We start from the raw sequence: 22,018 nt of genomic DNA on the forward strand, positions 1-22,018 counted from the left end.
CATAAAAGGGCATTTTCTTTTTTATTCTCCCGTGTTACAAGCCTAACTGCTCCCTGTATAATTTCTCTTAACCTGCTGTCCCAGGAAGATAATTTTATCTACAGGCTCTTTCTGTGTTTTTTCCCTAGGATTTCTTTCCCTTTTCTTAGCTGTGTAACTGTTCCTTTACGTGCTCTATTTAGGCACCATTAATCTTTTTTGAGCTCCTTGTACCTGCTTGTTTGTATTGTTTTTAAAAAGTGCATTGCAGAACATCAGGAATTTGCTGTGGCACACCTTGAAAACTTTCATACAGATTATTTGCACAAAGCTCACAGTAAGTTGTTGTGGCCGAGTGGTTAAGGCGATGGACTCGAAATCCATTGGGGTCTCCCCGCGCAGGTTCGAATCCTTCCGACAACGAGAGTATTTTCGTCTTCTGATACAATTTTAGAAGTTAACCTTTAGTATTTCTTCCGTGTCAGTTTTATAAATAGGTGGCTTATATTGGTGTCATTATTGCCTCTTCACATATTTATTTTTGCTACCCCTTTCATGTCTTTGCTATACCTCTCTTCCTACATTAGCGATGGTGCAAACGCTTCAAAATATTACACCCTGGCTCTCTCAGTCATACCTGCATGTGTACTTGAAACTTACTTTACCAATGAAAGAAGCAAATAGAGAAATAGAACAAAAGTGCTTGCTGGATTAGGCCAGCACACTTCATAAAACTGCATTTTCTTTTTTATTCTCCCGTGTTACAAGCTTAACTGCTCCCTGTGTAATTTCTCTTAACCTGCTGTCCCAGGAAGATAATTTTATCTACAGGCTCTTTCTGTGTTTTTTCCCTAGTCTTTCTTTCCCTTTTCTTAGCTGTGTAACTGTTCCTTTACGTGCTCTATTTAGGTGCCATTAATCTCATTTGAGCTCCTTGTACCTGCTTTTTTGTATTGTTTTTAAAAAGTGCATTGCAGAACATCAGGAATTTGCTGTGGGACACCTTGAAAACTTTCATACAGATTATTTGCACAAAGCTTGCAGTAAGTTGTTGTGGCCGAGTGGTTAAGGCGATGGACTTGAAATCCATTGGGGTCTCCCCGCGCAGGTTCAAATCCTGCCGACAACGAGAGTATTTTCGTCTTCGGCTACAATTTTAGAAGTTAACCTTTAGTATTTCTTCCATGTCAGTTTTATAAATAGGTGGCTTATATTGGTGTCACTATTGCCTCTTCACATATTTATTTTTTCTACCCCTTTCATGTCTTTGCCATACCTCTCTTCCTACATTAGCGATGGTGCAAACGCTTCAAAATATTATACCCTGGCTCTCAGTCATACCTGCATGTGCACTTGAAACTTACTTTACCAATGAAAGAAGCAAATAGAGAAATAGAACAAAAGTGCTTGCTGGATTAGGCAAACACACTTCATAAAAGTGCATTTTCTTTTTTATTCTCCCGTGTTACAAGCTTAACTGCTCCCTGTGTGATTTCTCTTAACCTGCTGTCCCAGGAAGATAATTTTATCTACAGGCTCTTTCTGTGTTTTTTCCCTAGTCTTTCTTTCCCTTTTCTTAGCTGTGTAACTGTTCCTTTACGTGCTCTATTTAGGCGCCATTAATCTCATTTGAGCTCCTTGTACCTGCTTGTTTGTATATTTTTTTAAAAAGTGCATTGCAGTACATCAGGAATTTGCTGTGGGACACCTTGAAAACTTTCATACAGATTATTTGCACAAAGCTTACAGTAAGTTGTTGTGGCCGAGTGGTTAAGGCGATGGACTCGAAATCCATTGGGGTCTCCCCGCACAGGTTCCAATCCTGCCGACAACGAGAGTATTTTCGTCTTCTGATACAATTTTAGAAGTTAACCTTTAAAATTTTTCCATGTCAGTTTTATAAATAGGTGGCTTATATTGGTGCCATTATTGCCTCTTCACATATTTATTTTTGCTACCCCTTTCATGTCTTTGCTATACCTCTCTTCCTACATTAGCGATGGTGCAAACGCTTAAAAAATATTATACCCTGGCTCTCTCAGTCATACCTGCATGTGTACTTGAAACTTACTTTACCAATGAAAGAAGCAAATAGAGAAATAGAACAAAAGTCCTTGCTGGATTAGGCAAACACACTTCATAAAACTGCATTTTCTTTTTTATTCTCCCGTGTTACAAGCTTAACTGCTCCCTGTGTAATTTCTCTTAACCTGCTGTCCCAGGAAGATAATTTTATCTACAGGCTCTTTCTGTGTTTTTTCCCTAGTCTTTCTTTCCCTTTTCTTAGCTGTGTACCTGTTCCTTTACGTGCTCTATTTAGGCGCCATTAATCTCATTTGAGCTCCTTGTACCTGCTTGTTTGTATTGTTTTTAAAAAGTGCATTGCAGAACATCAGGAATTTGCTGTGGGACACCTTGAAAACTTTCATACAGATTATTTGCACAAAGCTTACAGTAAGTTGTTGTGGCCGAGTGGTTAAGGCGATGGACTTGAAATCCATTGGGGTCTCCCCGCGCAGGTTCGAATCCTGCCGACAACGAGAGTATTTTCGTCTTCGGCTACAATTTTAGAAGTTAACCTTTAGTATTTCTTCCATGTCAGTTTTATAAATAGGTGGCTTATATTGGTGTCACTATTGCCTCTTCACATATTTATTTTTGCTACCCCTTTCATGTCTTTGCCATACCTCTCTTCCTACATTAGCGATGGTGCAAACGCTTCAAAATATTATACCCTGGCTCTCAGTCATACCTGCATGTGCACTTGAAACTTACTTTACCAATAAAAGAAGCAAATAGAGAAATAGAAATAAAGTGCTTGCTGGATTAGGCAAACACACTTCATAAAAGGGCATTTTCTTTTTTATTCTCCCGTGTTACAAGCCTAACTGCTCCCTGTATAATTTCTCTTAACCTGCTGTCCCAGGAAGATAATTTTATCTACAGGCTCTTTCTGTGTTTTTTCCCTAGGCTTTCTTTCCCTTTTCTTAGCTGTGTAACTGTTCCTTTACGTGCTCTATTTAGGCACCATTAATCTAATTTGAGCTCCTTGTACCTGCTTGTTTGTATTGTTTTTAAAAAGTGCATTGCAGAACATCAGGAATTTGCTGTGGGACACCTTGAAAACTTTCATACAGATTATTTGCACAAAGCTTACAGTAAGTTGTTGTGGCCGAGTGGTTAAGGCGATGGACTCGAAATCCATTGGGGTCTCCCCGCGCAGGTTCGAATCCTTCCGACAACGAGAGCATTTTCGTCTTCTGATACAATTTTAGAAGTTAACCTTTAGTATTTCTTCCGTGTCAGTTTTATAAATAGGTGGCTTATATTGGTGTCATTATTGCCTCTTCACATATTTATTTTTGCTACCCCTTTCATGTCTTTGCTATACCTCTCTTCCTACATTAGCGATGGTGCAAACGCTTCAAAATATTACACCCTGGCTCTCTCAGTCATACCTGCATGTGTACTTGAAACTTACTTTACCAATGAAAGAAGCAAATAGAGAAATAGAACAAAAGTGCTTGCTGGATTAGGCCAGCACACTTCATAAAACTGCATTTTCTTTTTTATTCTCCCGTGTTACAAGCTTAACTGCTCCCTGTGTAATTTCTCTTAACCTGCTGTCCCAGGAAGATAATTTTATCTACAGGCTCTTTCTGTGTTTTTTCCCTAGTCTTTCTTTCCCTTTTCTTAGCTGTGTAACTGTTCCTTTACGTGCTCTATTTAGGCGCCATTAATCTCATTTGAGCTCCTTGTACCTGCTTGTTTGTATTGTTTTTAAAAAGTGCATTGCAGAACATCAGGAATTTGCTGTGGGACACCTTGAAAACTTTCATACAGATTATTTGCACAAAGCTTGCAGTAAGTTGTTGTGGCCGAGTGGTTAAGGCGATGGACTTGAAATCCATTGGGGTCTCCCCGCGCAGGTTCAAATCCTGCCGACAACGAGAGTATTTTCGTCTTCGGCTACAATTTTAGAAGTTAACCTTTAGTATTTCTTCCATGTCAGTTTTATAAATAGGTGGCTTATATTGGTGTCACTATTGCCTCTTCACATATTTATTTTTGCTACCCCTTTCATGTCTTTGCCATACCTCTCTTCCTACATTAGCGATGGTGCAAACGCTTCAAAATATTATACCCTGGCTCTCAGTCATACCTGCATGTGCACTTGAAACTTACTTTACCAATAAAAGAAGCAAATAGAGAAATAGAAATAAAGTGCTTGCTGGATTAGGCAAACACACTTCATAAAAGGGCATTTTCTTTTTTATTCTCCCGTGTTACAAGCCTAACTGCTCCCTGTATAATTTCTCTTAACCTGCTGTCCCAGGAAGATAATTTTATCTACAGGCTCTTTCTGTGTTTTTTCCCTAGGATTTCTTTCCCTTTTCTTAGCTGTGTAACTGTTCCTTTACGTGCTCTATTTAGGCACCATTAATCTAATTTGAGCTCCTTGTACCTGCTTGTTTGTATTGTTTTTAAAAAGTGCATTGCAGAACATCAGGAATTTGCTGTGGCACACCTTGAAAACTTTCATACAGATTATTTGCACAAAGCTCACAGTAAGTTGTTGTGGCCGAGTGGTTAAGGCGATGGACTCGAAATCCATTGGGGTCTCCCCGCGCAGGTTCGAATCCTTCCGACAACGAGAGTATTTTCGTCTTCTGATACAATTTTAGAAGTTAACCTTTAGTATTTCTTCCGTGTCAGTTTTATAAATAGGTGGCTTATATTGGTGTCATTATTGCCTCTTCACATATTTATTTTTGCTACCCCTTTCATGTCTTTGCTATACCTCTCTTCCTACATTAGCGATGGTGCAAACGCTTCAAAATATTACACCCTGGCTCTCTCAGTCATACCTGCATGTGTACTTGAAACTTACTTTACCAATGAAAGAAGCAAATAGAGAAATAGAACAAAAGTGCTTGCTGGATTAGGCCAGCACACTTCATAAAACTGCATTTTCTTTTTTATTCTCCCGTGTTACAAGCTTAACTGCTCCCTGTGTAATTTCTCTTAACCTGCTGTCCCAGGAAGATAATTTTATCTACAGGCTCTTTCTGTGTTTTTTCCCTAGTCTTTCTTTCCCTTTTCTTAGCTGTGTAACTGTTCCTTTACGTGCTCTATTTAGGTGCCATTAATCTCATTTGAGCTCCTTGTACCTGCTTTTTTGTATTGTTTTTAAAAAGTGCATTGCAGAACATCAGGAATTTGCTGTGGGACACCTTGAAAACTTTCATACAGATTATTTGCACAAAGCTTGCAGTAAGTTGTTGTGGCCGAGTGGTTAAGGCGATGGACTTGAAATCCATTGGGGTCTCCCCGCGCAGGTTCAAATCCTACCGACAACGAGAGTATTTTCGTCTTCGGCTACAATTTTAGAAGTTAACCTTTAGTATTTCTTCCATGTCAGTTTTATAAATAGGTGGCTTATATTGGTGTCACTATTGCCTCTTCACATATTTATTTTTTCTACCCCTTTCATGTCTTTGCCATACCTCTCTTCCTACATTAGCGATGGTGCAAACGCTTCAAAATATTATACCCTGGCTCTCAGTAACACCTGCACGTGCACTTGAAACTTACTTTACCAATGAAAGAAGCAAATAGAGAAATAGAACAAAAGTGCTTGCTGGATTAGGCAAACACACTTCATAAAAGTGCATTTTCTTTTTTATTCTCCCGTGTTACAAGCTTAACTGCTCCCTGTGTGATTTCTCTTAACCTGCTGTCCCAGGAAGATAATTTTATCTACAGGCTCTTTCTGTGTTTTTTCCCTAGTCTTTCTTTCCCTTTTCTTAGCTGTGTAACTGTTCCTTTACGTGCTCTATTTAGGCGCCATTAATCTCATTTGAGCTCCTTGTACCTGCTTGTTTGTATATTTTTTTAAAAAGTGCATTGCAGTACATCAGGAATTTGCTGTGGGACACCTTGAAAACTTTCATACAGATTATTTGCACAAAGCTTACAGTAAGTTGTTGTGGCCAAGTGGTTAAGGCGATGGACTCGAAATCCATTGGGGTCTCCCCGCGCAGGTTCCAATCCTGCCGACAACGAGAGTATTTTCGTCTTCTGATACAATTTTAGAAGTTAACCTTTAAAATTTTTCCATGTCAGTTTTATAAATAGGTGGCTTATATTGGTGCCATTATTGCCTCTTCACATATTTATTTTTGCTACCCCTTTCATGTCTTTGCTATACCTCTCTTCCTACATTAGCGATGGTGCAAACGCTTAAAAAATATTATACCCTGGCTCTCTCAGTCATACCTGCATGTGTACTTGAAACTTACTTTACCAATGAAAGAAGCAAATAGAGAAATAGAACAAAAGTCCTTGCTGGATTAGGCAAACACACTTCATAAAACTGCATTTTCTTTTTTATTCTCCCGTGTTACAAGCTTAACTGCTCCCTGTGTAATTTCTCTTAACCTGCTGTCCCAGGAAGATAATTTTATCTACAGGCTCTTTCTGTGTTTTTTCCCTAGTCTTTCTTTCCCTTTTCTTAGCTGTGTACCTGTTCCTTTACGTGCTCTATTTAGGCGCCATTAATCTCATTTGAGCTCCTTGTACCTGCTTGTTTGTATTGTTTTTAAAAAGTGCATTGCAGAACATCAGGAATTTGCTGTGGGACACCTTGAAAACTTTCATACAGATTATTTGCACACAGCTTACAGTAAGTTGTTGTGGCCGAGTGGTTAAGGCGATGGACTTGAAATCCATTGGGGTCTCCCCGCGCAGGTTCGAATCCTGCCGACAACGAGAGTATTTTCGTCTTCGGCTACAATTTTAGAAGTTAACCTTTAGTATTTCTTCCATGTCAGTTTTATAAATAGGTGGCTTATATTGGTGTCACTATTGCCTCTTCACATATTTATTTTTGCTACCCCTTTCATGTCTTTGCCATACCTCTCTTCCTACATTAGCGATGGTGCAAACGCTTCAAAATATTATACCCTGGCTCTCAGTCATACCTGCATGTGCACTTGAAACTTACTTTACCAATAAAAGAAGCAAATAGAGAAATAGAAATAAAGTGCTTGCTGGATTAGGCAAACACACTTCATAAAAGGGCATTTTCTTTTTTATTCTCCCGTGTTACAAGCCTAACTGCTCCCTGTATAATTTCTCTTAACCTGCTGTCCCAGGAAGATAATTTTATCTACAGGCTCTTTCTGTGTTTTTTCCCTAGGCTTTCTTTCCCTTTTCTTAGCTGTGTAACTGTTCCTTTACGTGCTCTATTTAGGCACCATTAATCTAATTTGAGCTCCTTGTACCTGCTTGTTTGTATTGTTTTTAAAAAGTGCATTGCAGAACATCAGGAATTTGCTGTGGGACACCTTGAAAACTTTCATACAGATTATTTGCACAAAGCTTACAGTAAGTTGTTGTGGCCGAGTGGTTAAGGCGATGGACTCGAAATCCATTGGGGTCTCCCCGTGCAGGTTCGAATCCTTCCGACAACGAGAGCATTTTCGTCTTCTGATACAATTTTAGAAGTTAACCTTTAGTATTTCTTCCGTGTCAGTTTTATAAATAGGTGGCTTATATTGGTGTCATTATTGCCTCTTCACATATTTATTTTTGCTACCCCTTTCATGTCTTTGCTATACCTCTCTTCCTACATTAGCGATGGTGCAAACGCTTCAAAATATTACACCCTGGCTCTCTCAGTCATACCTGCATGTGTACTTGAAACTTACTTTACCAATGAAAGAAGCAAATAGAGAAATAGAACAAAAGTGCTTGCTGGATTAGGCCAGCACACTTCATAAAACTGCATTTTCTTTTTTATTCTCCCGTGTTACAAGCTTAACTGCTCCCTGTGTAATTTCTCTTAACCTGCTGTCCCAGGAAGATAATTTTACCTACAGGCTCTTTCTGTGTTTTTTCCCTAGTCTTTCTTTCCCTTTTCTTAGCTGTGTAACTGTTCCTTTACGTGCTCTATTTAGGCGCCATTAATCTCATTTGAGCTCCTTGTACCTGCTTGTTTGTATTGTTTTTAAAAGGTGCATTGCAGAACATCAGGAATTTGCTGTGGGACACCTTGAAAACTTTCATACAGATTATTTGCACAAAGCTTACAGTAAGTTGTTGTGGACGAGTGGTTAAGGCGATGGACTTGAAGTCCATTGGGGTCTCCCCGCGCAGGTTCGAATCCTGCCGACAACGAGAGTATTTTCGTCTTCGGCTACAATTTTAGAAGTTAACCTTTAGTATTTCTTCCATGTCAGTTTTATAAATAGGTGGCTTATATTGGTGTCACTATTGCCTCTTCACATATTTATTTTTGCTACCCCTTTCATGTCTTTGCCATACCTCTCTTCCTACATTAGCGATGGTGCAAACACTTCAAAATATTATACCCTGGCTCTCAGTCATACCTGCATGTGCACTTGAAACTTACTTTACCAATAAAAGAAGCAAATAGAGAAATAGAACAAAAGTGCTTGCTGGATTAGGCAAACACACTTCATAAAAGTGCATTTTCTTTTTTATTCTCCCGTGTTACAAGCTTAACTGCTCCCTGTGTGATTTCTCTTAACCTGCTGTCCCAGGAAGATAATTTTATCTACAGGCTCTTTCTGTGTTTTTTCCCTAGTCTTTCTTTCCCATTTCTTAGCTGTGTAACTGTTCCTTTACGTGCTCTATTTAGGCGCCATTAATCTCATTTGAGCTCCTTGTACCTGCTTGTTTGTATATTTTTTTTAAAAGTGCATTGCAGTACATCAGGAATTTGCTGTGGGACACCTTGAAAACTTTCATACAGATTATTTGCACAAAGTTTGCAGTAAGTTGTTGTGGCCGAGTGGTTAAGGCGATGGACTCGAAATCCATTGGGGTCTCCCCGCGCAGGTTCGAATCCTGCCGACAACGAGAGTATGTTCGTCTTCGGCTACAATTATAGAATTTATCCTTTAGTATTTCTTCCATGTCAGTTTTATAAATAGGTGGCTTATATTGGTGTCACTATTGCCTCTTCACATATTTATTTTTGCTACCCCTTTCATGTCTTTGCCATACCTCTCTTCCTACATTAGCGATGGTGCAAACGCTTCAAAATATTATACCCTGGCTCTCAGTCATACCTGCATGTGCACTTGAAACTTACTTTACCAATGAAAGAAGCAAATAGAGAAATAGAACAAAAGTGCTTGCTGGATTAGGCTAACACACTTCATAAAACTGCATTTTCTTTTTTATTCTCCCCGTGTTACAAGCTTAACTGCTCCCTGTGTAATTTCTCTTAACCTGCTGTCCCAGGAAGATAATTTTATCTACAGGCTCTTTCTGTGTTTTTCCCTAGTCTTTCTTTCCCTTTTCTTAGCTGTGTAACTGTTCCTTTACGTGCTCTATTTAGGCGCTATTAATCTCATTTGAGCTCCTTGTACCTGCTTTTTTGTATTGTTTTTAAAAAGTGCATTGCAGAACATCAGGAATTTGCTGTGGGACACCTTGAAAACTTTCATACAGATTATTTGCACAAAGCTTGCAGTAAGTTGTTGTGGCCGAGTGGTTAAGGCTATGGACTTGAAATCCATTGGGGTCTCCCCGCGCAGGTTCAAATCCTGCCGACAACGAGAGTATTTTCGTCTTCGGCTACAATTTTAGAAGTTAACCTTTAGTATTTCTTCCATGTCAGTTTTATAAATAGGTGGCTTATATTGGTGTCACTATTGCCTCTTCACATATTTATTTTTGCTACCCCTTTCATGTCTTTGCCATACCTCTCTTCCTACATTAGCGATGGTGCAAACGCTTCAAAATATTATACCCTGGCTCTCAGTCATACCTGCATGTGCACTTGAAACTTACTTTACCAATAAAAGAAGCAAATAGAGAAATAGAAATAAAGTGCTTGCTGGATTAGGCAAACACACTTCATAAAAGGGCATTTTCTTTTTTATTCTCCCGTGTTACAAGCCTAACTGCTCCCTGTATAATTTCTCTTAACCTGCTGTCCCAGGAAGATAATTTTATCTACAGGCTCTTTCTGTGTTTTTTCCCTAGGCTTTCTTTCCCTTTTCTTAGCTGTGTAACTGTTCCTTTACGTGCTCTATTTAGGCACCATTAATCTAATTTGAGCTCCTTGTACCTGCTTGTTTGTATTGTTTTTAAAAAGTGCATTGCAGAACATCAGGAATTTGCTGTGGGACACCTTGAAAACTTTCATACAGATTATTTGCACAAAGCTTACAGTAAGTTGTTGTGGCCGAGTGGTTACGGCGATGGACTCGAAATCCATTGGGGTCTCCCTGCGCAGGTTCGAATCCTTCCGACAACGAGAGCATTTTCGTCTTCTGATACAATTTTAGAAGTTAACCTTTAGTATTTCTTCCGTGTCAGTTTTATAAATAGGTGGCTTATATTGGTGTCATTATTGCCTCTTCACATATTTATTTTTGCTACCCCTTTCATGTCTTTGCTATACCTCTCTTCCTACATTAGCGATGGTGCAAACGCTTCAAAATATTACACCCTGGCTCTCTCAGTCATACCTGCATGTGTACTTGAAACTTACTTTACCAATGAAAGAAGCAAATAGAGAAATAGAACAAAAGTGCTTGCTGGATTAGGCCAGCACACTTCATAAAACTGCATTTTCTTTTTTATTCTCCCGTGTTACAAGCTTAACTGCTCCCTGTGTAATTTCTCTTAACCTGCTGTCCCAGGAAGATAATTTTATCTACAGGCTCTTTCTGTGTTTTTTCCCTAGTCTTTCTTTCCCTTTTCTTAGCTGTGTAACTGTTCCTTTACGTGCTCTATTTAGGCGCCATTAATCTCATTTGAGCTCCTTGTACCTGCTTATTTGTATTGTTTTTAAAAAGTGCATTGCAGAACATCAGGAATTTGCTGTGGGACACCTTGAAAACTTTCATACAGATTATTTGCACAAAGCTTACAGTAAGTTGTTGTGGCCGAGTGGTTAAGGCGATGGACTTGAAGTCCATTGGGGTCTCCCCGTGCAGGTTCGAATCCTGCCGACAACGAGAGTATTTTCGTCTTCGGCTACAATTTTAGAAGTTAACCTTTAGTATTTCTTCCATGTCAGTTTTATAAATAGGTGGCTTATATTGGTGTCACTATTGCCTCTTCACATATTTATTTTTGCTACCCCTTTCATGTCTTTGCCATACCTCTCTTCCTACATTAGCGATGGTGCAAACGCTTCAAAATATTATACCCTGGCTCTCAGTCATACCTGCATGTGCACTTGAAACTTACTTTACCAATAAAAGAAGCAAATAGAGAAATAGAACAAAAGTGCTTGCTGGATTAGGCAAACACACTTCATAAAAGTGCATTTTCTTTTTTATTCTCCCGTGTTACAAGCTTAACTGCTCCCTGTGTGATTTCTCTTAACCTGCTGTCCCAGGAAGATAATTTTATCTACAGGCTCTTTCTGTGTTTTTTCCCTAGTCTTTCTTTCCCATTTCTTAGCTGTGTAACTGTTCCTTTACGTGCTCTATTTAGGCGCCATTAATCTCATTTGAGCTCCTTGTACCTGCTTGTTTGTATATTTTTTTAAAAAGTGCATTGCAGTACATCAGGAATTTGCTGTGGGACACCTTGAAAACTTTCATACAGATTATTTGCACAAAGTTTGCAGTAAGTTGTTGTGGCCGAGTGGTTAAGGCGATGGACTCGAAATCCATTGGGGTCTCCCCGCACAGGTTCGAATCCTGCCGACAACGAGAGTATTTTCGTCTTCGGCTACAATTATAGAATTTATCCTTTAGTATTTCTTCCATGTCAGTTTTATAAATAGGTGGCTTATATTGGTGTCACTATTGCCTCTTCACATATTTATTTTTGCTACCCCTTTCATGTCTTTGCTATACCTCTCTTCCTACATTAGTGATGGTGCAAACGCTTCAAAATATTATACCCTGGCTCTCTCAGTCATACCTGCATGTGTACTTGAAACTTACTTTACCAATGAAAGAAGCAAATAGAGAAATAGAACAAAAGTGCTTGCTGGATTAGGCTAACACACTTCATAAAACTGCATTTTCTTTTTTATTCTCCCCGTGTTACAAGCTTAACTGCTCCCTGTGTAATTTCTCTTAACCTGCTGTCCCAGGAAGATAATTTTATCTACAGGCTCTTTCTGTGTTTTTTCCCTAGTCTTTCTTTCCCTTTTCTTAGCTGTGTAACTGTTCCTTTACGTGCTCTATTTAGGCGCTATTAATCTCATTTGAGCTCCTTGTACCTGCTTTTTTGTATTGTTTTTAAAAAGTGCATTGCAGAACATCAGGAATTTGCTGTGGGACACCTTGAAAACTTTCATACAGATTATTTGCACAAAGCTTGCAGTAAGTTGTTGTGGCCGAGTGGTTAAGGCTATGGACTTGAAATCCATTGGGGTCTCCCCGCGCAGGTTCAAATCCTGCCGACAACGAGAGTATTTTCGTCTTCGGCTACAATTTTAGAAGTTAACCTTTAGTATTTCTTCCATGTCAGTTTTATAAATAGGTGGCTTATATTGGTGTCACTATTGCCTCTTCACATATTTATTTTTGCTACCCCTTTCATGTCTTTGCCATACCTCTCTTCCTACATTAGCGATGGTGCAAACGCTTCAAAATATTATACCCTGGCTCTCAGTCATACCTGCATGTGCACTTGAAATTTACTTTACCAATAAAAGAAGCAAATAGAGAAATAGAAATAAAGTGCTTGCTGGATTAGGCAAACACACTTCATAAAAGGGCATTTTCTTTTTTATTCTCCCGTGTTACAAGCCTAACTGCTCCCTGTATAATTTCTCTTAACCTGCTGTCCCAGGAAGATAATTTTATCTACAGGCTCTTTCTGTGTTTTTTCCCTAGGCTTTCTTTCCCTTTTCTTAGCTGTGTAACTGTTCCTTTACGTGCTCTATTTAGGCACCATTAATCTAATTTGAGCTCCTTGTACCTGCTTGTTTGTATTGTTTTTAAAAAGTGCATTGCAGAACATCAGGAATTTGCTGTGGGACACCTTGAAAACTTTCATACAGATTATTTGCACAAAGCTTACAGTAAGTTGTTGTGGCCGAGTGGTTAAGGCGATGGACTCGAAATCCATTGGGGTCTCCTCGCGCAGGTTCGAATCCTTCCGACAACGAGAGCATTTTCGTCTTCTGATACAATTTTAGAAGTTAACCTTTAGTATTTCTTCCGTGTCAGTTTTATAAATAGGTGGCTTATATTGGTGTCATTATTGCCTCTTCACATATTTATTTTTGCTACCCCTTTCATGTCTTTGCTATACCTCTCTTCCTACATTAGCGATGGTGCAAACGCTTCAAAATATTACACCCTGGCTCTCTCAGTCATACCTGCATGTGTACTTGAAACTTACTTTACCAATGAAAGAAGCAAATAGAGAAATAGAACAAAAGTGCTTGCTGGATTAGGCCAGCACACTTCATAAAACTGCATTTTCTTTTTTATTCTCCCGTGTTACAAGCTTAACTGCTCCCTGTGTAATTTCTCTTAACCTGCTGTCCCAGGAAGATAATTTTATCTACAGGCTCTTTCTGTGTTTTTTCCCTAGTCTTTCTTTCCCTTTTCTTAGCTGTGTAACTGTTCCTTTACGTGCTCTATTTAGGCGCCATTAATCTCATTTGAGCTCCTTGTACCTGCTTTTTTGCATTGTTTTAAAAAAGTGCATTGCAGAACATCAGGAATTTGCTCTGGGACACCTTGAAAACTTTCATACAGATTATTTGCACAAATCTTGCAGTAAGTTGTTGTGGCCGAGTGGTTAAGGCGATGGACTTGAAATCCATTGGTGTCTCCCCGCGCAGGTTCAAATCCTGCCGACAACGAGAGTATTTTCGTCTTCGGCTACAATTTTAGAAGTTAACCTTTAGTATTTCTTCCATGTCAGTTTTATAAATAGGTGGCTTATATTGGTGTCACTATTGCCTCTTCACATATTTATTTTTTGCTACCCCTTTCATGTCTTTGCCATACCTCTCTTCCTACATTAGCGATGGTGCAAACGCTTCAAAATATTATACCCTGGCTCTCAGTCATACCTGCATGTGCACTTGAAATTTACTTTACCAATAAAAGAAGCAAATAGAGAAATAGAAATAAAGTGCTTGCTGGATTAGGCAAACACACTTCATAAAAGGGCATTTTCTTTTTTATTCTCCCGTGTTACAAGCCTAACTGCTCCCTGTATAATTTCTCTTAACCTGCTGTCCCAGGAAGATAATTTTATCTACAGGCTCTTTCTGTGTTTTTTCCCTAGGCTTTCTTTCCCTTTTCTTAGCTGTGTAACTGTTCCTTTACGTGCTCTATTTAGGCACCATTAATCTAATTTGAGCTCCTTGTACCTGCTTGTTTGTATTGTTTTTAAAAAGTGCATTGCAGAACATCAGGAATTTGCTGTGGGACACCTTGAAAACTTTCATACAGATTATTTGCACAAAGCTTACAGTAAGTTGTTGTGGCCGAGTGGTTAAGGCGATGGACTCGAAATCCATTGGGGTCTCCCCGCGCAGGTTCGAATCCTTCCGACAACGAGAGCATTTTCGTCTTCTGATACAATTTTAGAAGTTAACCTTTAGTATTTCTTCCGTGTCAGTTTTATAAATAGGTGGCTTATATTGGTGTCATTATTGCCTCTTCACATATTTATTTTTGCTACCCCTTTCATGTCTTTGCTATACCTCTCTTCCTACATTAGCGATGGTGCAAACGCTTCAAAATATTACACCCTGGCTCTCTCAGTCATACCTGCATGTGTACTTGAAACTTACTTTACCAATGAAAGAAGCAAATAGAGAAATAGAACAAAAGTGCTTGCTGGATTAGGCCAGCACACTTCATAAAACTGCATTTTCTTTTTTATTCTCCCGTGTTACAAGCTTAACTGCTCCCTGTGTAATTTCTCTTAACCTGCTGTCCCAGGAAGATAATTTTATCTACAGGCTCTTTCTGTGTTTTTTCCCTAGTCTTTCTTTCCCTTTTCTTAGCTGTGTAACTGTTCCTTTACGTGCTCTATTTAGGCGCCATTAATCTCATTTGAGCTCCTTGTACCTGCTTTTTTGCATTGTTTTAAAAAAGTGCATTGCAGAACATCAGGAATTTGCTCTGGGACACCTTGAAAACTTTCATACAGATTATTTGCACAAAGCTTGCAGTAAGTTGTTGTGGCCGAGTGGTTAAGGCGATGGACTTGAAATCCATTGGTGTCTCCCCGCGCAGGTTCAAATCCTGCCGACAACGGGAGTATTTTCGTCTTCGGCTACAATTTTAGAAGTTAACCTTTAGTATTTCTTCCATGTCAGTTTTATAAATAGGTGGCTTATATTGGTGTCACTATTGCCTCTTCACATATTTATTTTTTGCTACCCCTTTCATGTCTTTGCCATACCTCTCTTCCTACATTAGCGATGGTGCAAACGCTTCAAAATATTATACCCTGGCTCTCAGTCATACCTGCATGTGCACTTGAAATTTACTTTACCAATAAAAGAAGCAAATAGAGAAATAGAAATAAAGTGCTTGCTGGATTAGGCAAACACACTTCATAAAAGGGCATTTTCTTTTTTATTCTCCCGTGTTACAAGCCTAACTGCTCCCTGTATAATTTCTCTTAACCTGCTGTCCCAGGAAGATAATTTTATCTACAGGCTCTTTCTGTGTTTTTTCCCTAGGCTTTCTTTCCCTTTTCTTAGCTGTGTAACTGTTCCTTTACGTGCTCTATTTAGGCACCATTAATCTAATTTGAGCTCCTTGTACCTGCTTGTTTGTATTGTTTTTAAAAAGTGCATTGCAGAACATCAGGAATTTGCTGTGGGACACCTTGAAAACTTTCATACAGATTATTTGCACAAAGCTTACAGTAAGTTGTTGTGGCCGAGTGGTTAAGGCGATGGACTCGAAATCCATTGGGGTCTCCCCGCGCAGGTTCGAATCCTTCCGACAACGAGAGCATTTTCGTCTTCTGATACAATTTTAGAAGTTAACCTTTAGTATTTCTTCCGTGCCAGTTTTATAAATAGGTGGCTTATATTGGTGTCATTATTGCCTCTTCACATATTTATTTTTGCTACCCCTTTCATGTCTTTGCTATACCTCTCTTCCTACATTAGCGATGGTGCAAACGCTTCAAAATATTACACCCTGGCTCTCTCAGTCATACCTGCATGTGTACTTGAAACTTACTTTACCAATGAAAGAAGCAAATAGAGAAATAGAACAAAAGTGCTTGCTGGATTAGGCCAGCACACTTCATAAAACTGCATTTTCTTTTTTATTCTCCCGTGTTACAAGCTTAACTGCTCCCTGTGTAATTTCTCTTAACCTGCTGTCCCAGGAAGATAATTTTATCTACAGGCTCTTTCTGTGTTTTTTCCCTAGTCTTTCTTTCCCTTTTCTTAGCTGTGTAACTGTTCCTTTACGTGCTCTATTTAGGCGCCATTAATCTCATTTGAGCTCCTTGTACCTGCTTTTTTGCATTGTTTTAAAAAAGTGCATTGCAGAACATCAGGAATTTGCTCTGGGACACCTTGAAAACTTTCATACAGATTATTTGCACAAAGCTTGCAGTAAGTTGTTGTGGCCGAGTGGTTAAGGCGATGGACTTGAAATCCATTGGTGTCTCCCCGCGCAGGTTCAAATCCTGCCGACAACGAGAGTATTTTCGTCTTCGGCTACAATTTTAGAAGTTAACCTTTAATATTTCTTCCATGTCAGTTTTATAAATAGGTGGCTTATATTGGTGTCACTATTGCCTCTTCACATATTTATTTTTTGCTACCCCTTTCATGTCTTTGCCATACCTCTCTTCCTACATTAGCGATGGTGCAAACGCTTCAAAATATTATACCCTGGCTCTCAGTCATACCTGCATGTGCACTTGAAACTTACTTTACCAATAAAAGAAGCAAATAGAGAAATAGAACAAAAGTGCTTGCTGGATTAGGCAAACACACTTCATAAAACTGCATTTTCTTTTTTATTCTCCCGTGTTACAAGCTTAACTGCTCCCTGTGTGATTTCTCTTAACCTGCTGTCCCAGGAAGATAATTTTATCTACAGGCTCTTTCTGTGTTTTTTCCCTAGTCTTTCTTTCCCTTTTCTTAGCTGTGTAACTGTTCCTTTACGTGCTCTATTTAGGCGCCATTAATCTCATTTGAGCTCCTTGTACCTGCTTGTTTGTATATTTTTTTAAAAAGTGCATTGCAGTACATCAGGAATTTGCTGTGGGACACCTTGAAAACTTTCATACAGTTTATTTGCACAAAGTTTGCAGTAAGTTGTTGTGGCCGAGTGGTTAAGGCGATGGACTCGAAATCCATTGGGGTCTCCCCGTGCAGGTTCGAATCCTGCCGACAACGAGAGTATTTTCGTCTTCGGCTACAATTATAGAAGTTATCCTTTAGTATTTCTTCCATGTCAGTTTTATAAATAGGTGGCTTATATTGGTGTCACTATTGCCTCTTCACATATTTATTTTTGCTACCCCTTTCATGTCTTTGCTATACCTCTCTTCCTACATTAGTGATGGTGCAAACGCTTCAAAATATTATACCCTGGCTCTCTCAGTCATACCTGCATGTGTACTTGAAACTTACTTTACCAATGAAAGAAGCAAATAGAGAAATAGAACAAAAGTGCTTGCTGGATTAGGCTAACACACTTCATAAAACTGCATTTTCTTTTTTATTCTCCCGTGTTACAAGCTTAACTGCTCCCTGTGTAATTTCTCTTAACCTGCTGTCCCAGGAAGATAATTTTATCTACAGGCTCTTTCTGTGTTTTTTCCCTAGTCTTTCTTTCCCTTTTCTTAGCTGTGTAACTGTTCCTTTACGTGCTGTATTTAGGCGCCATTAATCTCATTTGAGCTCCTTGTACCTGCTTTTTTGTATTGTTTTAAAAAAGTGCATTGCAGAACATCAGGAATTTGCTGTGGGACACCTTGAAAACTTTCATACAGATTATTTGCACAAAGCTTGCAGTAAGTTGTTGTGGCCGAGTGGTTAAGGCGATGGACTTGAAATCCATTGGGATCTCCCCGCGCAGGTTCAAATCCTGCCGACAACGAGAGTATTTTCGTCTTCGGCTACAATTTTAGAAGTTAACCTTTAGTATTTCTTCCATGTCAGTTTTATAAATAGGTGGCTTATATTGGTGTCACTATTGCCTCTTCACATATTTATTTTTGCTACCCCTTTCATGTCTTTGCCATACCTCTCTTCCTACATTAGCGATGGTGCAAACGCTTCAAAATATTATACCCTGGCTCTCAGTCATACCTGCATGTGCACTTGAAACTTACTTTACCAATAAAAGAAGCAAATAGAGAAATAGAAATAAAGTGCTTGCTGGATTAGGCAAACACACTTCATAAAAGGGCATTTTCTTTTTTATTCTCCCGTGTTACAAGCCTAACTGCTCCCTGTATAATTTCTCTTAACCTGCTGTCCCAGGAAGATAATTTTATCTACAGGCTCTTTCTGTGTTTTTTCCCTAGGCTTTCTTTCCCTTTTCTTAGCTGTGTAACTGTTCCTTTACGTGCTCTATTTAGGCACCATTAATCTAATTTGAGCTCCTTGTACCTGCTTGTTTGTATTGTTTTTAAAAAGTGCATTGCAGAACATCAGGAATTTGCTGTGGGACACCTTGAAAACTTTCATACAGATTATTTGCACAAAGCTTACAGTAAGTTGTTGTGGCCGTGTGGTTAAGGCGATGGACTCGAAATCCATTGGGGTCTCCCCACGCAGGTTCGAATCCTTCCGAAAACGAGAGGAATTTTGTCTTCTGATACAATTTTAGAAGTTAACCTTTAGTATTTCTTCCGTGTCAGTTTTATAAATAGGTGGCTTATATTGGTGTCATTATTGCCTCTTCACATATTTATTTTTGCTACCCCTTTCATGTCTTTGCTATACCTCTCTTCCTACATTAGCGATGGTGCAAACGCTTCAAAATATTACACCCTGGCTCTCTCAGTCATACCTGCATGTGTACTTGAAACTTACTTTACCAATGAAAGAAGCAAATAGAGAAATAGAACAAAAGTGCTTGCTGGATTAGGCCAGCACACTTCATAAAACTGCATTTTCTTTTTTATTCTCCCGTGTTACAAGCTTAACTGCTCCCTGTGTAATTTCTCTTAACCTGCTGTCCCAGGAAGATAATTTTATCTACAGGCTCTTTCTGTGTTTTTCCCTAGTCTTTCATTCCCTTTTCTTAGCTGTGTAACTGTTCCTTTACGTGCTGTATTTAGGCGCCATTAATCTCATTTGAGCTCCTTGTACCTGCTTTTTTGTATTGTTTTTAAAAAGTGCATTGCAGAACATCAGGAATTTGCTGTGGGACACCTTGAAAACTTTCATACAGATTATTTGCACAAAGCTTGCAGTAAGTTGTTGTGGCCGAGTGGTTAAGGCGATGGACTTGAAATCCATTGGGGTCTCCCCGCGCAGGTTCAAATCCTGCCGACAACGAGAGTATTTTCGTCTTCGGCTACAATTTTAGAAGTTAACCTTTAGTATTTCTTCCATGTCAGTTTTATAAATAGGTGGCTTATATTGGTGTCACTATTGCCTCTTCACATATTTATTTTTGCTACCCCTTTCATGTCTTTGCCATACCTCTCTTCCTACATTAGCGATGGTGCAAACGCTTCAAAATATTATACCCTGGCTCTCAGTCATACCTGCATGTGCACTTGAAACTTACTTTACCAATGAAAGAAGCAAATAGAGAAATAGAACAAAAGTGCTTGCTGGATTAGGCCAGCACACTTCATAAAACTGCATTTTCTTTTTTATTCTCCCGTGTTACAAGCTTAACTGCTCCCTGTGTAATTTCTCTTAAACTGCTGTCCCAGGAAGATCATTTTATCTACAGGCTCTTTCTGTGTTTTTTCCCTAGTCTTTCTTTCCCTTTTCTTAGCTGTGTAACTGTTCCTTTACGTGCTCTATTTAGGCGCCATTAATCTCATTTGAGCTCCTTGTACCTGCTTGTTTGTATTGTTTTTAAAAAGTGCATTGCAGAACATCAGGAATTTGCTGTGGGACACCTTGAAAACTTTCATACAGATTATTTGCACAAAGCTTACGGTAAGTTGTTGTGGCCGAGTGGTTAAGGGGATGGACTCGAAATCCATTGGGCTCTCCCCGCGCAGGTTCGAATCCTGCCGACAACGAGAGTATTTTCGTCTTCGGCTACAATTTTAGAAGTTAACCTTTAGTATTTCTTCCATGTCAGTTTTATAAATAGGTGGTTTATATTGGTGTCAGTATTGCCTCTTCACATAATTATTTTTGCTACCCCTGTCATGTCTTTGCTATACCTCTCTTCCTACATTAGCGATGGTGCAAACGATTCAAAATATTATACCCTGGCTTTCTCAGTCATACCTGCATGTGTACTTGAAACTTACTTTACCAATGAAAGAAGCAAATAGAGAAATAGAACAAAAGTGCTTGCTGAATTAGGCAAACACACTTCATAAAACTGCATTTTCTTTTTTATTCTCCCGTGTTACAAGCTTAACTGCTCCCTGTGTAATTTCTCTTAACCTGCTGTCCCAGGAAGATAATTTTATCTACAGGCTCTTTCTGTGTTTTTCCCTAGTCTTTCTTACCCTTTTCTTAGCTGTGTAACTGTTCCTTTACGTGCTCTATTTAGGCGCCATTAATCTCATTTGAGCTCCTTGTACGTGCTTGTTTGTATTGTTTTTAAAAAGTGCATTGCAGAACATCAGGAATTTGCTTTGGCACAACTTGAAAACTTCCATACAGATTATTTGCACAAAGCTTACAGTAAGTTGTTGTGGCCGAGTGGTTAAGGTGATGGACTTGAAATCCATTCGGGTCTCCCCGCGCAGGTTCGAATCCTGCCGACAACGAGAGTATTAATGAGAGTATTTTCGTCTTCTGATCCAATTTTAGAAGTTAACCTTTAGTATTTCTTCCATGTCAGTTTTATAAATAGGTAGCTTATATTGGTGTCACTATTTTCTCTTCATATATTTAATTTTTGCTACCCCTTTCATGTCTTTGCTATACCTCTCTTCCTACATTAGCGATGGTGCAAACGCTTCAAAATATTATACCCTGGCTCTCAGTCATACCTGCATGTGCACTTGAAACTTACTTTACCAATAAAAGAAGCAAATAGAGAAATAGAAATAAAGTGCTTGCTGGATTAGGCAAACACACTTCATAAAAGGGCATTTTCTTTTTTATTCTCCCGTGTTACAAGCCTAACTGCTCCCTGTATAATTTCTCTTAACCTGCTGTCCCAGGAAGATAATTTTATCTACAGGCTCTTTCTGTGTTTTTTCCCTAGGCTTTCTTTCCCTTTTCTTAGCTGTGTAACTGTTCCTTTACGTGCTCTATTTAGGCACCATTAATCTAATTTGAGCTCCTTGTACCTGCTTGTTTGTATTGTTTTTAAAAAGTGCATTGCAGAACATCAGGAATTTGCTGTGGGACACCTTGAAAACTTTCATACAGATTATTTGCACAAAGCTTACAGTAAGTTGTTGTGGCCGAGTGGTTAAGGCGATGGACTCGAAATCCATTGGGGTCTCCCCGCGCAGGTTCGAATCCTTCCGACAACGAGAGCATTTTCGTCTTCTGATACAATTTTAGAAGTTAACCTTTAGTATTTCTTCCGTGTCAGTTTTATAAATAGGTGGCTTATATTGGTGTCATTATTGCCTCTTCACATATTTATTTTTGCTACCCCTTTCATGTCTTTGCTATACCTCTCTTCCTACATTAGCGATGGTGCAAACGCTTCAAAATATTACACCCTGGCTCTCTCAGTCATACCTGCATGTGTACTTGAAACTTACTTTACCAATGAAAGAAGCAAATAGAGAAATAGAACATGTCGTGTATTTCTATAGGTTCTGATTCGATCCCCCTATTCCTGACCCTATTCTGGTTAAACTTACTAGCTAGTTAACTAACAGTCAGCCCATGAGGCAAGAAAACCCCCATGATGCAGATACCGTTATCTGACGCAGTCACACTACGGCACAGGAACGTGTTATCTGATTAGGT

General features: G+C 39.0%; 31 non-coding genes across 31 annotated transcripts; all 31 read left to right on the forward strand.

The window, feature by feature from the left end:
- Window positions 1-320: 320 nt before the first annotated feature.
- TRNAS-CGA (transfer RNA serine (anticodon CGA)) lies at window positions 321-402 on the forward strand. The gene has a single exon. It is a non-coding gene; the product is annotated as a tRNA-Ser (tRNA).
- A 624-nt stretch (window positions 403-1,026) lies between these two features.
- On the forward strand, window positions 1,027-1,108 carry TRNAS-UGA (transfer RNA serine (anticodon UGA)). The gene has a single exon. It is a non-coding gene; the product is annotated as a tRNA-Ser (tRNA).
- A 623-nt stretch (window positions 1,109-1,731) lies between these two features.
- On the forward strand, window positions 1,732-1,813 carry TRNAS-CGA (transfer RNA serine (anticodon CGA)). The gene has a single exon. It is a non-coding gene; the product is annotated as a tRNA-Ser (tRNA).
- A 624-nt stretch (window positions 1,814-2,437) lies between these two features.
- Window positions 2,438-2,519, forward strand: TRNAS-UGA (transfer RNA serine (anticodon UGA)). The gene has a single exon. It is a non-coding gene; the product is annotated as a tRNA-Ser (tRNA).
- Window positions 2,520-3,141: 622 nt separating this feature from the next.
- TRNAS-CGA (transfer RNA serine (anticodon CGA)) lies at window positions 3,142-3,223 on the forward strand. Its single transcript has one exon. It is a non-coding gene; the product is annotated as a tRNA-Ser (tRNA).
- A 624-nt stretch (window positions 3,224-3,847) lies between these two features.
- On the forward strand, window positions 3,848-3,929 carry TRNAS-UGA (transfer RNA serine (anticodon UGA)). The gene has a single exon. It is a non-coding gene; the product is annotated as a tRNA-Ser (tRNA).
- A 622-nt stretch (window positions 3,930-4,551) lies between these two features.
- TRNAS-CGA (transfer RNA serine (anticodon CGA)) lies at window positions 4,552-4,633 on the forward strand. Its single transcript has one exon. It is a non-coding gene; the product is annotated as a tRNA-Ser (tRNA).
- A 624-nt stretch (window positions 4,634-5,257) lies between these two features.
- Window positions 5,258-5,339, forward strand: TRNAS-UGA (transfer RNA serine (anticodon UGA)). Its single transcript has one exon. It is a non-coding gene; the product is annotated as a tRNA-Ser (tRNA).
- Window positions 5,340-5,962: 623 nt separating this feature from the next.
- On the forward strand, window positions 5,963-6,044 carry TRNAS-CGA (transfer RNA serine (anticodon CGA)). The gene has a single exon. It is a non-coding gene; the product is annotated as a tRNA-Ser (tRNA).
- A 624-nt stretch (window positions 6,045-6,668) lies between these two features.
- TRNAS-UGA (transfer RNA serine (anticodon UGA)) lies at window positions 6,669-6,750 on the forward strand. The gene has a single exon. It is a non-coding gene; the product is annotated as a tRNA-Ser (tRNA).
- Window positions 6,751-7,372: 622 nt separating this feature from the next.
- TRNAS-CGA (transfer RNA serine (anticodon CGA)) lies at window positions 7,373-7,454 on the forward strand. Its single transcript has one exon. It is a non-coding gene; the product is annotated as a tRNA-Ser (tRNA).
- Window positions 7,455-8,078: 624 nt separating this feature from the next.
- Window positions 8,079-8,160, forward strand: TRNAS-UGA (transfer RNA serine (anticodon UGA)). Its single transcript has one exon. It is a non-coding gene; the product is annotated as a tRNA-Ser (tRNA).
- A 623-nt stretch (window positions 8,161-8,783) lies between these two features.
- Window positions 8,784-8,865, forward strand: TRNAS-CGA (transfer RNA serine (anticodon CGA)). The gene has a single exon. It is a non-coding gene; the product is annotated as a tRNA-Ser (tRNA).
- A 622-nt stretch (window positions 8,866-9,487) lies between these two features.
- TRNAS-UGA (transfer RNA serine (anticodon UGA)) lies at window positions 9,488-9,569 on the forward strand. The gene has a single exon. It is a non-coding gene; the product is annotated as a tRNA-Ser (tRNA).
- A 622-nt stretch (window positions 9,570-10,191) lies between these two features.
- On the forward strand, window positions 10,192-10,273 carry TRNAS-CGA (transfer RNA serine (anticodon CGA)). The gene has a single exon. It is a non-coding gene; the product is annotated as a tRNA-Ser (tRNA).
- A 624-nt stretch (window positions 10,274-10,897) lies between these two features.
- TRNAS-UGA (transfer RNA serine (anticodon UGA)) lies at window positions 10,898-10,979 on the forward strand. The gene has a single exon. It is a non-coding gene; the product is annotated as a tRNA-Ser (tRNA).
- Window positions 10,980-11,602: 623 nt separating this feature from the next.
- Window positions 11,603-11,684, forward strand: TRNAS-CGA (transfer RNA serine (anticodon CGA)). Its single transcript has one exon. It is a non-coding gene; the product is annotated as a tRNA-Ser (tRNA).
- Window positions 11,685-12,309: 625 nt separating this feature from the next.
- Window positions 12,310-12,391, forward strand: TRNAS-UGA (transfer RNA serine (anticodon UGA)). Its single transcript has one exon. It is a non-coding gene; the product is annotated as a tRNA-Ser (tRNA).
- A 622-nt stretch (window positions 12,392-13,013) lies between these two features.
- On the forward strand, window positions 13,014-13,095 carry TRNAS-CGA (transfer RNA serine (anticodon CGA)). The gene has a single exon. It is a non-coding gene; the product is annotated as a tRNA-Ser (tRNA).
- Window positions 13,096-13,719: 624 nt separating this feature from the next.
- On the forward strand, window positions 13,720-13,801 carry TRNAS-UGA (transfer RNA serine (anticodon UGA)). The gene has a single exon. It is a non-coding gene; the product is annotated as a tRNA-Ser (tRNA).
- A 623-nt stretch (window positions 13,802-14,424) lies between these two features.
- TRNAS-CGA (transfer RNA serine (anticodon CGA)) lies at window positions 14,425-14,506 on the forward strand. Its single transcript has one exon. It is a non-coding gene; the product is annotated as a tRNA-Ser (tRNA).
- A 624-nt stretch (window positions 14,507-15,130) lies between these two features.
- TRNAS-UGA (transfer RNA serine (anticodon UGA)) lies at window positions 15,131-15,212 on the forward strand. Its single transcript has one exon. It is a non-coding gene; the product is annotated as a tRNA-Ser (tRNA).
- A 623-nt stretch (window positions 15,213-15,835) lies between these two features.
- Window positions 15,836-15,917, forward strand: TRNAS-CGA (transfer RNA serine (anticodon CGA)). Its single transcript has one exon. It is a non-coding gene; the product is annotated as a tRNA-Ser (tRNA).
- A 624-nt stretch (window positions 15,918-16,541) lies between these two features.
- TRNAS-UGA (transfer RNA serine (anticodon UGA)) lies at window positions 16,542-16,623 on the forward strand. The gene has a single exon. It is a non-coding gene; the product is annotated as a tRNA-Ser (tRNA).
- Window positions 16,624-17,247: 624 nt separating this feature from the next.
- Window positions 17,248-17,329, forward strand: TRNAS-CGA (transfer RNA serine (anticodon CGA)). Its single transcript has one exon. It is a non-coding gene; the product is annotated as a tRNA-Ser (tRNA).
- Window positions 17,330-17,953: 624 nt separating this feature from the next.
- On the forward strand, window positions 17,954-18,035 carry TRNAS-UGA (transfer RNA serine (anticodon UGA)). The gene has a single exon. It is a non-coding gene; the product is annotated as a tRNA-Ser (tRNA).
- Window positions 18,036-18,657: 622 nt separating this feature from the next.
- TRNAS-CGA (transfer RNA serine (anticodon CGA)) lies at window positions 18,658-18,739 on the forward strand. Its single transcript has one exon. It is a non-coding gene; the product is annotated as a tRNA-Ser (tRNA).
- Window positions 18,740-19,362: 623 nt separating this feature from the next.
- TRNAS-UGA (transfer RNA serine (anticodon UGA)) lies at window positions 19,363-19,444 on the forward strand. Its single transcript has one exon. It is a non-coding gene; the product is annotated as a tRNA-Ser (tRNA).
- A 622-nt stretch (window positions 19,445-20,066) lies between these two features.
- Window positions 20,067-20,148, forward strand: TRNAS-CGA (transfer RNA serine (anticodon CGA)). The gene has a single exon. It is a non-coding gene; the product is annotated as a tRNA-Ser (tRNA).
- Window positions 20,149-20,771: 623 nt separating this feature from the next.
- On the forward strand, window positions 20,772-20,853 carry TRNAS-UGA (transfer RNA serine (anticodon UGA)). Its single transcript has one exon. It is a non-coding gene; the product is annotated as a tRNA-Ser (tRNA).
- Window positions 20,854-21,488: 635 nt separating this feature from the next.
- TRNAS-CGA (transfer RNA serine (anticodon CGA)) lies at window positions 21,489-21,570 on the forward strand. Its single transcript has one exon. It is a non-coding gene; the product is annotated as a tRNA-Ser (tRNA).
- The last annotated feature ends 448 nt before the right edge of the window (window positions 21,571-22,018 follow it).

Source organism: Lissotriton helveticus, chromosome 12, assembly GCF_964261635.1.
Source record: "Lissotriton helveticus chromosome 12, aLisHel1.1, whole genome shotgun sequence".
NCBI classification, from domain to species: Eukaryota; Metazoa; Chordata; class Amphibia; order Caudata; family Salamandridae; genus Lissotriton; species Lissotriton helveticus.